Source organism: Protopterus annectens, chromosome 4.part0, assembly GCF_019279795.1.
Source record: "Protopterus annectens isolate FY-2018-M chromosome 4.part0, PAN1.0, whole genome shotgun sequence".
NCBI lineage: Eukaryota > Metazoa > Chordata > Ceratodontiformes > Protopteridae > Protopterus > Protopterus annectens.
This window is the reverse complement of record NC_056733.1, coordinates 1,541,587,951-1,541,600,614: the sequence shown is the minus strand read 5'-3', so window position 1 is coordinate 1,541,600,614 and position 12,664 is coordinate 1,541,587,951.

Below are 12,664 nucleotides of genomic sequence, written 5' to 3'. Positions count from 1 at the left end.
ATTACAGAGGAGACTGCAACTGTGACAAATCACAAACAAGTGCAAATACTAGCTGGGAACAGAGGTGATTTCAAGATTTATAATTAGTCTTCTACACTTGTTGATGAAAGCAATTTGCAATTATTTTCAAGAGTTTTTTCCTTCATCCCCAATTGAATTGCGAATTTAACAGAAACTACTATTGATTTAAAATTATATCTAAGAAAATTTAATTTGGCTTTACTTTTCAATCAATCATCACAGGTATTAAATATGCTCAGAGTTACAAGCACCTTTAATCCACCATTACACTCCTTGCTGGCATTGTATTAAAGAACCTGTTAATTTGATTTAAAAAAAACTTTAAACAACGACCATAGAACTAAGATGTGGAATATGAGGAGTGAGGAAATGGATCTTATCAAATTTTTGAGAGGGCAGAATATTCATATAATGACCCCAGATAAGGGTGTAGGTTTGGTGCTAATGGACACTATGGATTATAATAATCAAATGTTAACTATTTTGCAAGGACAAACATATGTTAAAGCCAGTATCACTAAACTCAATACAGCATACCGGAATATTGGAATACAAATTAAAGACATATCCTAGGAGTCAATAAAATCCATGCAGCCTCAGTGTAAAGCCTACATGGAATGTACCTGTGTGCACAGCCACGGTTTTTCCCTGGCAGTGAGTCATACATATTAATAATGGCACACTACCGAGGGAGATCAGAGTTACATGGATATTGACTCCATGCAAGCAGCAGTGTAGAGGCTGTTCTGTAGTTGTGGACTGTCCAGAAAATGTTTAGGCAGGTGTTAAACCCAGGACAGCAATATATCTTTTTTAATTTTATGTCCAGTTTGCATGGTGCAGCTCGATGCTTAGTGATCCCAACCTGTGCTTATACATATGCACAGTGCTTATACATATACACATGACATCTGCTATATATCCAAAAATGGAAACCGGATGTAATTAATTGAATATTTTTTTTTTTTTGTCTGTTCCTGTTTTCTCAGAGCAGAGCAGTGCTTAGCAACACCGTCTGACATCTAAAAACAGAAACTGGATGTATTCATGCAAACCCACACAGCTTCACTGCGCAATGCTAACAGGTATCTTAGTAGTATATGTGAAGATATACTGCTTTCCTGTACTATCCAAGTGGTTAGATAAGTTGAGTCATGATCTACAGTCTAGTAGGTCCCAGGGTTGAGTCCTGAGCAGTCATGTGTTTTTCATGTATTGCTTTGAACATGAGTCAGATGACTGAAACATCAGTTTAATTTAAAATTAAAAAAATTGTTACATTTAGCAAAGCTGCATGGTGCTAAGCTCTGCTTAAACATGGCCAGCAGTTTACGTTGCGTGTTGCTAAGCTACGCTTAAACACAGCTTGTGCGAGTTTGCACAATGCTGAGTTTCAGTGAAATGGCTTGTTTGAGTTAGCATCACAATGCATTTTTGAAAGTTGCACTATGATGTGCAAGGGCAGGAATGCATCCTAGACAATGGCCAAAAGGGAAGAGGCCAAAAGGGAAGAATCTGACACCAGTCTCTGGAGTTTTCACTTGGCTGTTAATATGCATAGTGGTGTTGGTGAAGGAGTGTGCTTTCAGGTGCAGAGATGGGGTGTGCAGGAGTCCAAAGTGTTTGTTGGACTCCTTGTCAAAAACCATGAACCCTGGTGCTGCAGGGCAATTACCAGGGCTCAGAGTGTAAGTTTGAAACCTAGGATAATTTGGAAAGGGAACTTGCCAGTGCTACTGTTATCCCCTGCAGTGGTGAGCAGTGTCATCACCACTATGATGACCTGAAGCTTAGAAAAAGGGGAACTTTGGACACCTGACTCCAAGAAACTTGGGCTGGGCGCACCCCACATATATGTAGGTATTTGTCCCAGGGATTTATAAATATACAAAGTGAATGTGTGCAAAACTGGTATGCATAAGGCTTTGCTTCTCTTACAATTGCAGAAGAGAGGACTCACAATGTCCAATCCCCTGCAGGGCGTCTGGCCAGGATGAGGTGTAAGTGTGCTAAGTAGGGAAAAATCAAAGCAATAACCTAATGCATAATGTACTGTCAAGATAAAAATTATTTACAGACTTTGCATTCCTAACAGTCAGGCATAACATGCTTGGGAAATGTAATATGTTTAGTAATGTGTCAGTGCCTACCTGAAATGGTGAACCAAGTTAAGTCAAGTAACCATGCATTTTTGTGTAGTATAGCTTACAGGCATCAGTTGAGGTTGGGGTCTACCCAGATTAACACACACTGTTCTACTGTGCTCAGTGTGTGAAATATGTTGTATATTGCTCTCAGGTAATTATGAGGGTAAATGGGTTATTACTTAGAGGTCTGGCACACCTATCCATGTTGTACATGTCAGACTTGAAGCAACAGTAATAAATAGATGTTAAAGGGTGATGGTGTTATGATATGTACTGTTTCAAAGAACTGATCACTTTTCTTGTAGTCACTGCATGTGTGGTCTAATTTAACACCAGTCAACTGTACAAAGGAAATGAATAAAGACTGCTGAAAAAAAAATGTCTGATAAATATAGTGCAATACCCACAGTAACTTTCAAGCTTGTATTCTGACCAGTTTGTATCATATAATGCTATATATATTCCACCCACTCAAAGAACGAGCTGTATGGGTAATGTAGCTGATGTTATGGTCAGATATTCATGTGTATAAATGCCACATTTTAAGGTACATTATCAACAAAGTTTAATGCAGGATTGTGCATTGAGAAGTAATCTGTTCAAATAACTGTGCAGTATGGCTGTAGTCACTGTGTGTGTGTTCTAATCTGAAACCAGTCGACTGTAAAACAGGAAACGAATAAAGACTGCTGAAAAAAACAGTCTGATAAATGTAGTGCAATACCCGCAGTAACTTTCAAACCTGTGTTATGGGCATTTGTAGTCAACTAATGCTGTATATTCCTCTCACTCCAGGAACAAGGTATATGGGTAAGGTAGTTCATGTTCTGGGCAGATATCCATGTGTATAAGTGCAAGATTTTAAGGAACAATATCAATAAAGTGTAAAGCAGGATTGTGCATTGATAAATAATCTTTTCCAATAAGTGTGACATATTCCTGCATGCACTGCCATGTCTTTTCTAATCTGACATCAGTCAACTGTTAAATTTAGTGCACATGTTCCCTGGAATAACAGGTTGTAGGTTCTAATCCCAGGACAGCCAAATGAGAAACTACCAGCTATCTATTCTAATTAGTGTACATGAACATACCTCTCAACTGTCGTGATTTTTTGGAATGTGAAGACTAATGCCCCATACATCTGGTTTGTGATTAGCAGATAAATGCCATTACTTGGAATGTAATTTATTGGTAAATCCATTTACAGAGCACCTGGCAGTAATGTATGAGCACACTATGTAAAACAGTTCCCTGCAGTTGAGCACACTATGTAAAACAGTTCCCTGTAGTTATGTACCTGCATTTGTTATTAATTGACCAATACTGTCCCATGCTAACAGGTTGAGAGGCATGTACATGTCACATCATCTATACAAGAATTGGAATCACTCTACACCCACATGACATGGCACACCTGTAGAAGTATGTATTATTACTCTGTGTAGTAATATCACCTGCAAGGTGACTAATGGTATGTTTTTATCTCTCTCCCCACCCCTTATCTTCTCTAATTTATAATGAAATGCATTAATTTATTACTATTATTTATTACTATGGTTTGATATTAATATATTCTTTTAAACTAACTGTTGTGTTGGTCTTATGGATTATGTCATACTGGTTTGCTGTTAGCATACTTACCGTTATGTTATTTATTGTTGTGTTCCTCATAATATACCTTAAAATGTATTTGGATTAATCAATATTATATTCCATTATGTTAATACTAACCTTGGTTTGGCTATTAGTAATCTTACCTTAAGTTTATATCTAATTTACTACAGAGCGACAAGGTAGGCCAGTTCCAGGCGATCCAACTTCTTTGCTTCCACCGGCCATGGCACCTGGGCCCAGCACATCTGGACCACAGCCTGGGGGTGCCCCCTCTGCTACCCCTGCACTACCTGTGGTGTTAGGTAGTTCTGTCCCATGGGCTGAGGCTGGGCCCCACTCTGGGAGTGGAGGTGGAGGGGTGATTTTGTTACCTGTCAAGAACTACCAGGTATGGTGCACATGGTGGTTCACCAAACTGTCAGTGCATGCCTGGCTGAATGGAGGGCAGCTTCCCCCCAGACACCAGCCTAATCTTACCTTAAGTTTATATCTAATTTACTACAGAGCAACAAGGTAGGCCAGTTCCAGGTGATCCACCTTCCTTGTTTCCACCGGCCGTATCACCTGGGCCCAGCACATCTGGACCACAGCCTGGGGGTGCACCCTCTGCTACCTCTGCACTACCTGTGGTGTTAGGTAGTTCTGTCCCATGGGCTGTGGCTGGGCCCCACTCTGGGAGTGGAGGTCGAGGGGTGATTTTGTTACCTGTCAAGAACTACCAGGTATGGTGCACATGGTGGTTCACCAAACTGTCAGTGCATGCCTGGCTGAATGGAGGGCAGCCTCCCCCCAGACACCAGCCTCCACTACTGCCACCACAGGGGCAGTGAAGGAGCAGTGCTCACAGTCCCATGGCTATCGTGTGGATGCTCATGGGACTGGGATTCCACAACACCCTCCCAGTCCAAGGTGTTCACGTCCCTCTTGTATCACACACCAGCCCTGTCTGCTGTGTTGTCTGTGTTGTCTGTCTGCAAAAGCTTCCTCACCTTCCCAACTTACCCTCCCCCACATGTACATATGTCTCTTCCCCAGCATTCCAATCTCAGCTTAAAACAAAAATGGGCAGCTGTCCCAAAAAAAATATTGTCCTATACATAGCTCTCCATTTTGCACATGTGTCTACTGGACACACTTAATTTGGTCGAATTGGCTTGACAATGCAGTTAGGTTGTCATCCCCCATCTCTGGCAGTGACAGACCAAATTCAGCTAAAAAATCTGTAACAGTGCATGGTTGTTGGTGATGCAGAAATGGATAGCTATGGTTCTTTCTTACACCCGACCTGAACAACCCTGCCTGCCTTTTACTGTTTTCCCCCTACTTGCACCCCTTTTCATCACTGCCCTATCTCCCCATTTTTCTTTCCTTTAAAGATTTTTTGTGCGACATGGCATAGTGTGCCGCATTGCTTAGCTATGCTAAATAGTGCTGTAATGATATATGCTCTTGGAACAATATTAATCACATTCAAAAAGTACACCTGCTCCCTTTTTCAAACCCACAACCATCACACCTGTAGAACAATAGATCATCTTGCCAAGCCAAAAAGCTGCTAACAAAAACAGGGGTTTTAAGCAAACATACTAATATTGTATTTCCCCTCATTAAGCGTGTTTAAATGGTGCTGCTCATCATGTTGCACCACTCAAATCAGCTAACAGAATTAGACAAAAATAGAACTGTAACTGGCACTCTAGTACACAAATACATTATAAAGGCACACACATAAGCTTAGACATAAGTGAGGTATCTGATAGCAGGTAACCCTGCAATTATGTCTACAACATGTAAGAACACACTTGATGACACATTAATGGAAAAGAGGATTTTAACTGAGACTCTCGTATACAACTTCAGCACTCTAAAGCCATGCACATAATAATAGATGTAAGTGTGGTATTTAACAGCAGGTAACTGTGGAATGATAACTACAACATGTAAAACTTCACCTGCTATAATAGTGACTCTGTAGCTCAGTTTGTAAAATGCACTGATGACATGACTTTTTTGTATACAAGATCCTGGGTTCAGGCACAGCTGCTTCTACCTATGAAAATACATGTATATGGCCATCAGTATTATAAAGTGTGATATGCATGTCTCTCCCATCACCTGTTTATCCACCCAAAGCAGTACAGTTGGAATGTCTGCATCTATATAATGCAGGACAAAGGCCTACAGATAACACTACTCTCACCTACTCCTCCTACAACACTATAAAGTGCACAAAATGTCAGGTAATGCAATAGCCTGAATTCCCAGAGGATGTTGAAGTGTGTACTGAAATTGTACCCAATAATATCACACTGCAGCCCACAATGTTTTGCTGGCAATATCACTGACAACCACAGCTGCACAAGTAACATGCATATATGGAGGTTGAGCTAGATGCAAGGGTTGCCAGCACACACTCAATAGGGGACTACCATGACATAACACGTGAATTGGCAGTTGTCCAACTGCATGACATCATGGTTAATATACACCTACCTGTTTTCTAGAACACATCAAGCATCTGCCTTAGGTTCATAGGTTCATAGGTTTATACTAGGCTATCTGCCCTAAGGCATTTATAAGCCTAGCCCAAATTTTTGTGGCTTACGCCACCCCTTATATGAAAAAATACTGTGCCCATTAGTTTGTTGTGCCTCTGTCCAGCAGTGACACAGAGATGATTCCCCTACGATCTCCCATCCACAGGTCTAGATTTCTCTTGAACAGAGTCAGCGAGGTGCTCTGCCTCATGGACCGGGATTTTATTCCACAGCATAGGGAGTCTCTGAGTGATCCTCCAGCACGTCCTATTTATATCCGTGCTAAGGTTTAAGTCGCTTGCTCTAGTGGTTTTGGTGGATTTGGATTTTTTGAGGTGGAGCATGTCCATTAATTCCGGGTTGGACATGGCCTTGTATGTCAGGCACATGTCACCTCTGAGCAGACGGTATGCGACTGAATAGAGCTGGAGTTTCTTCAATCTGGCTGCATATGACAGATTTTGGAGTCCTTTTATCCTTTTGGTGAGGAACTTTTGGGGTCTCTCCAATTGCTGCAGATGTCGGGTGAGATACATCCCGAATGGGGCATTGTACTCGATCATTGGTCTGATAAGTGAAGAGTACAGGGGCACAATGACCTCACTAGATCTAGATGTGAATCCCTTCATGATCAGGTGGGCAATGTAGAAGGTCTTTCTAACCACTTTAGCAATGTGAGTGTCAAAAGAAAGGCCACTGTCAACCTGGGTCCCCAAGTCCCTGATAACCTCTTCTGTAGTGGATTGCCACCTATATGGTAGCTTGGGGTTACCTTGTTTTTCCCGAAGGGTATGACTATACATTTTTGGCGCTTAACTTCAGGCCATGGCTCTGGCACCAGCTATCTGTTTCCGTGAGTCCCTTCTGAAGGATATCCGTGTCCAATGCACTTTCCACTATGGCCCAGTTTGCAGTCGCCTGCAAACTTTGTCAGCCAAAGTCCTCCCATGTTGGCCTGTACTTCTGAGAAGTAGATGCCAAACAATAGGGGCAAGGACCGAGCCCTGTGGGACACCACTTGTGACCGGCTTGGAGTCTGACACAGTGCCAGCAACTCTAACCCTGTGGGTTCTGTCCTTGCCAGTTTGCAACCCATCTTGTGACATATGGGTTTACATTTAAGCTGGTGTTTTTCTACAATACCGGTATTGTGTTGAAAGCCTTGCAAGGTCAAGGTAGGCTGTATGGACTGCCTTTCCTCATCAATGGCCTTGGTGACTGTTTCAAGAAGTCGACCAAGTTCAAAAGGCATGATCTTCCCTTGACAAAGCCAAACTGTGTCGGGTCCAATGTCTGCAAGTCCCTATATCTTTGTTTATGAGCTCCATTATGATCCTCTCCATAGCTTTGCAGACTAGACTTGTTAAGCTTATGGGGGTAATTACCAGGGTCCGGGAGTGGGACCACAGTTGCCGACGCCACTCCTTGGGCACGTATCCTGTGGTAAGGCTGAGATTAAACAGCTGCCTTATGTGCGGGTTTAATTCCTCATTTAGCTCGTAGCACACAGCCGGGACACCATCCGTCCCATTGATGCTGTGTTTTTAGCTTTAGAGAGAGCACCCGCGCATTTGAGATGTCCGGGAGGCTACACTCGGCTGGGATAGTTATCTCTCCTTTAGGGGAGAGGGGTGAGTTTGCACTGAACCTGTCTGCCAGTATGTTGGCAATGTCTGTGGGTTCAGTGATTTTTGTATCATTTTGGACTAATTCTGAGCATATCTGGGAGTTTCCACCCAGGTTCCTAACATAGCTGAAAAAGGCCTTATGATTGTCCTTTGAATCCATGGCAATTTTCTCTCAAAATTGGCCTTAGTTGATTTTATGAGTGCTCGATTCTTTTACTAATAATGATCAGGGGTGACTTCCCTTTTATGGATTTTGTTCTATCATTTAATAGCTTTCTCCTCTTATTGTAAAGTTTGTTAATGGCTGGGGTCCACCAGACTGGACGTTTGCCCTTTGTGGAAAGAGTCTTGGTTTTATTTGGGATTGCCTGATCCATGCAGTCCTGGAGGTGTTCATAGAAGGCATTTGTAAGGGCTTCCAGCTTGGGTTGTGGTTTCCACTGGCTCAGGGGCCTTGAAGGATACCACACCAGTCTTGAGTAGTGTGAAGTTTGCTTTAGAGAAGTTCTTCACTATGGTCTTTTTGTTTGGGGTGGGATGTGGATTTCCAGTGAGATTAGTTTATGATCAGATCTCACCAATGAGGATATACTTCCGTTCGGAGCATTTTGTCCCCATGTTTGTGACAATGAGATCTAGTATATTTTCTCCTCTCGTGGGAACAGTGACTAGCTGTTCCATGGCATTTGAATTTATGAACTCCAGGAACCAAGTTAGTTGGGCTAAAGTTAGGGCTTGAGTAATGTTCCCAGTCTATATTCGGGTAGTTGAAGTCACCCAATATGATGGTGTTTGGAGATACATTTATACCTCCAGTGTCTTCAGGAAGGCTGTGTGGGGTTCCTGAGTTTGAGAGGGTGGCCTGTAGCATGCTACAATTTGTAGAGCAGTTTTGCCTATGGTTAGTTGCACCTGGATGGTTTCAACCTGGAGGTGTGGGTATCCTTTATGAATATGGATACACCTCCTTTTGTGGTGTGGTCCGGGTTTTGGGGCCAGAACGCATGATATGAGGTAAAACCTAATAGTGCCGGGTGCTCTCAGGAGCCTTGAACCAGGTTTCAGTTACAGCACAGACATCGATGTTCTCCATACTGAGAAGGGCCTCGATGCATTTTGAGATTTAGACTTCTGGCATTGAGCAGCATTACCCTCAGTTTCTTCCCATTTTTGTTTTCTAGGGTGGTAGGTTTAGAATTTGAGCCTTGCCTAAAAGGCACTATGGGGGTGGCAAGAGCCTTAGCCAATCCGATCCTGGGGGTGACAGGTGCAAGCCGTCCCTTGCGGTAGCGTGGTTTGTCAAGCATGTCATCCCAGGCAGACAGACACTGGATCCCTTTGAATGACACCAGACATTAAGCCAATTGTTAAAGCTGATCATCTTGTCTCTATATTGTGGCATCATTCTTGGTGAAGGAAGGATACTGCTCAGGGTTAGGTCATACCTGCCTGGGCTACATAATCAGAAAGCTCCTCTATGTCTCTTTTCATGTAGTCCAGGGAGGTACATCTCAGGTCGTTCACACCAGCATGGACAATGACTGTGTCATATTTGTACTTGCTGTGGAGTGACCCGGAGTGCTTGTGTTATGTGGCGGATTCTAGCGCCCGATAGGCAGCTTACTGTGACCCTCTCCTTGTTCAGCCTGGTGAGTGGGACGTCAGTGTGTCTGACTATGGAGTCACCTATGACAAGTATGTTTGGTGTTGTATTTGGCCTTAAGGGCTGTGACTGCTTTGCACACTGCTTTTGTGGTTTATGTGTTGCTTGTGGGGTGTCTTGAGGTAGCAGTTGTTTGGGTGTCTGCTTTGGAGGCCTCTGCTGTTTAGGTAAATTTTACTCAGAGCCTCCGAGTATGTCTTTGTGTGTTTATGTGTTTGATTCAGTGGAGTGGTAGCATTATGTGAGGCTGGTTTTGTGGTGTGTGTAGTTGCCTTCTCCTCCTGTCTGGTCTTGCCAGTCCTGAGTTGAGAGAGCTCAGCCTCCAGTTTGGCTAAATAGCTGCATCTCTCGCAAGTATTTGTGTTATGTGGGAGGAGGAGAGGGTTGTCTGTGTACATGAGGCAGTTATAACATTGCCTCAAGATTCCCAGATTCACCAGCTGGACCAGAGAGAAGATTGACAACTGACCTTTGGACATGCTAGAATATTGGGAATTCCTTAATTGAAAACAAGGGCCAGTGGGGAGTGAGGGTGTAGTGCTTTTAATTTTTAGTGCTGACTTATATAATTGCTTTAGTGAGCAAGTGCCAGGTAACTTGAGTGCAATGTGTTACAAGTAACTAAATGCAAAAATGACAAACAGTAACTTTCTTTCAAGTGAAACAAGGAAATAAGTACAGTAAGCAATGCAGATATCACTAGTGATCCACAGAAGCGCTGAGAAGTTGCAAGCAAACAAACAACAAGCATATAAACAAAGCTAGATTCAGCAGGCCTGGATCTAGTCTATGCTAGAGCAAACAAGGTGAACCAATTTCAGTAAGATACAGTTCAAATATTCAGGCACTATAAACCTTTAACCAGAAATTCCCAGCTCAGAAGGGCAGAGTCCAGCCTCTTCTCCCACAAGAGTGCAGACCACGAACCTTCTTAATGTAAAATAACTGGCCTGAAGCCCAAGTGCCTAAACCAGAACTAATACACTTGGACACTGGGCTCTCAATCAGCAGTTCCCAACTTAGAAGGATGAAAGCTACCTGTCCTGCCACCACAGTGCTTGCCACAAACCTTCCTAATGTAAAACAACTGGTCTGAAGCCCAAGTCTTAATCCAAAAGACTTGAATGATAGCTACACTTTAATCAAGTTACAACCAAGCAGTAATAAATACCATTGAATACTTTAGAGAATGTCTGGATTAGTGCTCAAGTTACACAAACAAAGCTAGATCCAGCAGGCCCGAATCCAGTCTATGCCACAGCAAACAAGGCGCACCAACTTCAGTAAGAAACAGTTCAGATATGCATGCACTATAAGCCTTTAACCAGAAATTCCCAGCTCAGAAGGGCAGAGTCCAGCCTCTCCTCCCACAAGAGTGCAGACCACGAACCCTCTTAATGTAAAATAACTGGCTTGAAAGCCCAAGTGCTTAAACCAGAATTAATACACTTTTAGAATAACAGACACTGAGCCCTCAATCAGCAGTTCTCAACCTAGAAGGATGTAAGCTACCTGTTCTGCCACAACAGTGCAGACCACAAACCCTCTCAGTGCAAAACAACTAACTGGTCCGAAGCCCAAGTGTTTAAACCAAAAGGCTTAGAATGAGTTACACCAAGCAGTAATAAATACAATTGAGTATTTTAAGATGATGCAAAAGTAAAAGAAGTAGGTAAAACACAAGTACAGTAAAAGCAGATGAAATTTTTTTTTTTTTTTTTTTTTTCTGAACAAGTGCTGAGATCAAAGAAACAGATTTGAGTGCTGAAACTAGAAAACTGGCTAGTTATAAGAAAAAACAAGCTAGAAGGCTTCCCTCAAACACAGAAGGGCTTGGGGCTCAGAAGCCTACAAATAGTCTGTACCACTTAACAAGAAAGGCAGGAAATAAGCTTTTTTTTTCTATTTCCCAGATGCTCTCTTTGTACACAGTAGGAGTGCCTGAAATCAGAATATGATCTCACTGCACTCAGTTGAGTGAGCAAATGAGATGGGCCCAGAGGCAGGCTGAGGGGCGGGCAGTTTCAATGCCACTAAAGAGCAGAATAACTTCAGTTAAAAATTCCTTCAACACTCAAATTAAATACTGTATTTTTAAAAAAAAAAAGTGCAGAAAAAGGTACTTAAATTCTCTTATACGTCCAGTTGAATATAACCAAGTTCTTAGCTGGCCAAGCTGAAGTTTTAAAGCAGGAATTATTTCACATGCACCAGTTTAAATATGCAAGGACAGGAAATCAAAGAATGTGGCTACCCCACACCTGTAATTACTAGCAAATAACAAAATTCAGCCAACACTAGCTTCAGTTCAAGTTACTGAAGAGCAGAATAACTTCAGTTAAAAATTCCTTCAACACTCAAATTAAATACTGTATTTTTCAAAAAAAAAGTGCAGAAAAAGGTACTTAAATTCTCTTATACGTCCAGTTGAATATAAGCAAGTTCTTAGCTGGCCAAGCTGAAGTTTTAAAGCAGGAATTATTTCACATGCACCAGTTTAAATATGCAAGGACAGGAAATCAAAGAATGTGGCTACCCCCACACCTGTAATTACTAGCAAATAACAAAATTCAGCCAACACTAGCTTCAGTTCAAGTTACTGAAGAGCAGAATAACTTCAGTTAAAAATTCCTTCAACACTCAAATTAAATACTGTATTTTTTCAAAAAAAAAGTGCAGAAAAAGGCACTTAAATTCTCTTATACGTCCAGTTGAATATAACCAAGTTCTTAGCTGGCCAAGCTGAAGTTTTAAAGCAGGAATTATTTCACATGCACCAGTTTAAATATGCAAGGACAGGAAATCAAAGAATGTGGCTACCCCCACACCTGTAATTACTAGCAAATAACAAAATTCAGCCAACACTAGCTTCAGTTCAAGTTACTGAAGAGCAGAATAACTTCAGTTAAAAATTCCTTCAACACTCAAATTAAATACTGTATTTTTAAAAAAAAAAAGTGCAGAAAAAGGTACTTAAATTCTCTTATACGTCCAGTTGAATATAACCAAGTTCTTAGCTGGCCAAGCTGAAGTTTTAAAGCAGGAATTATT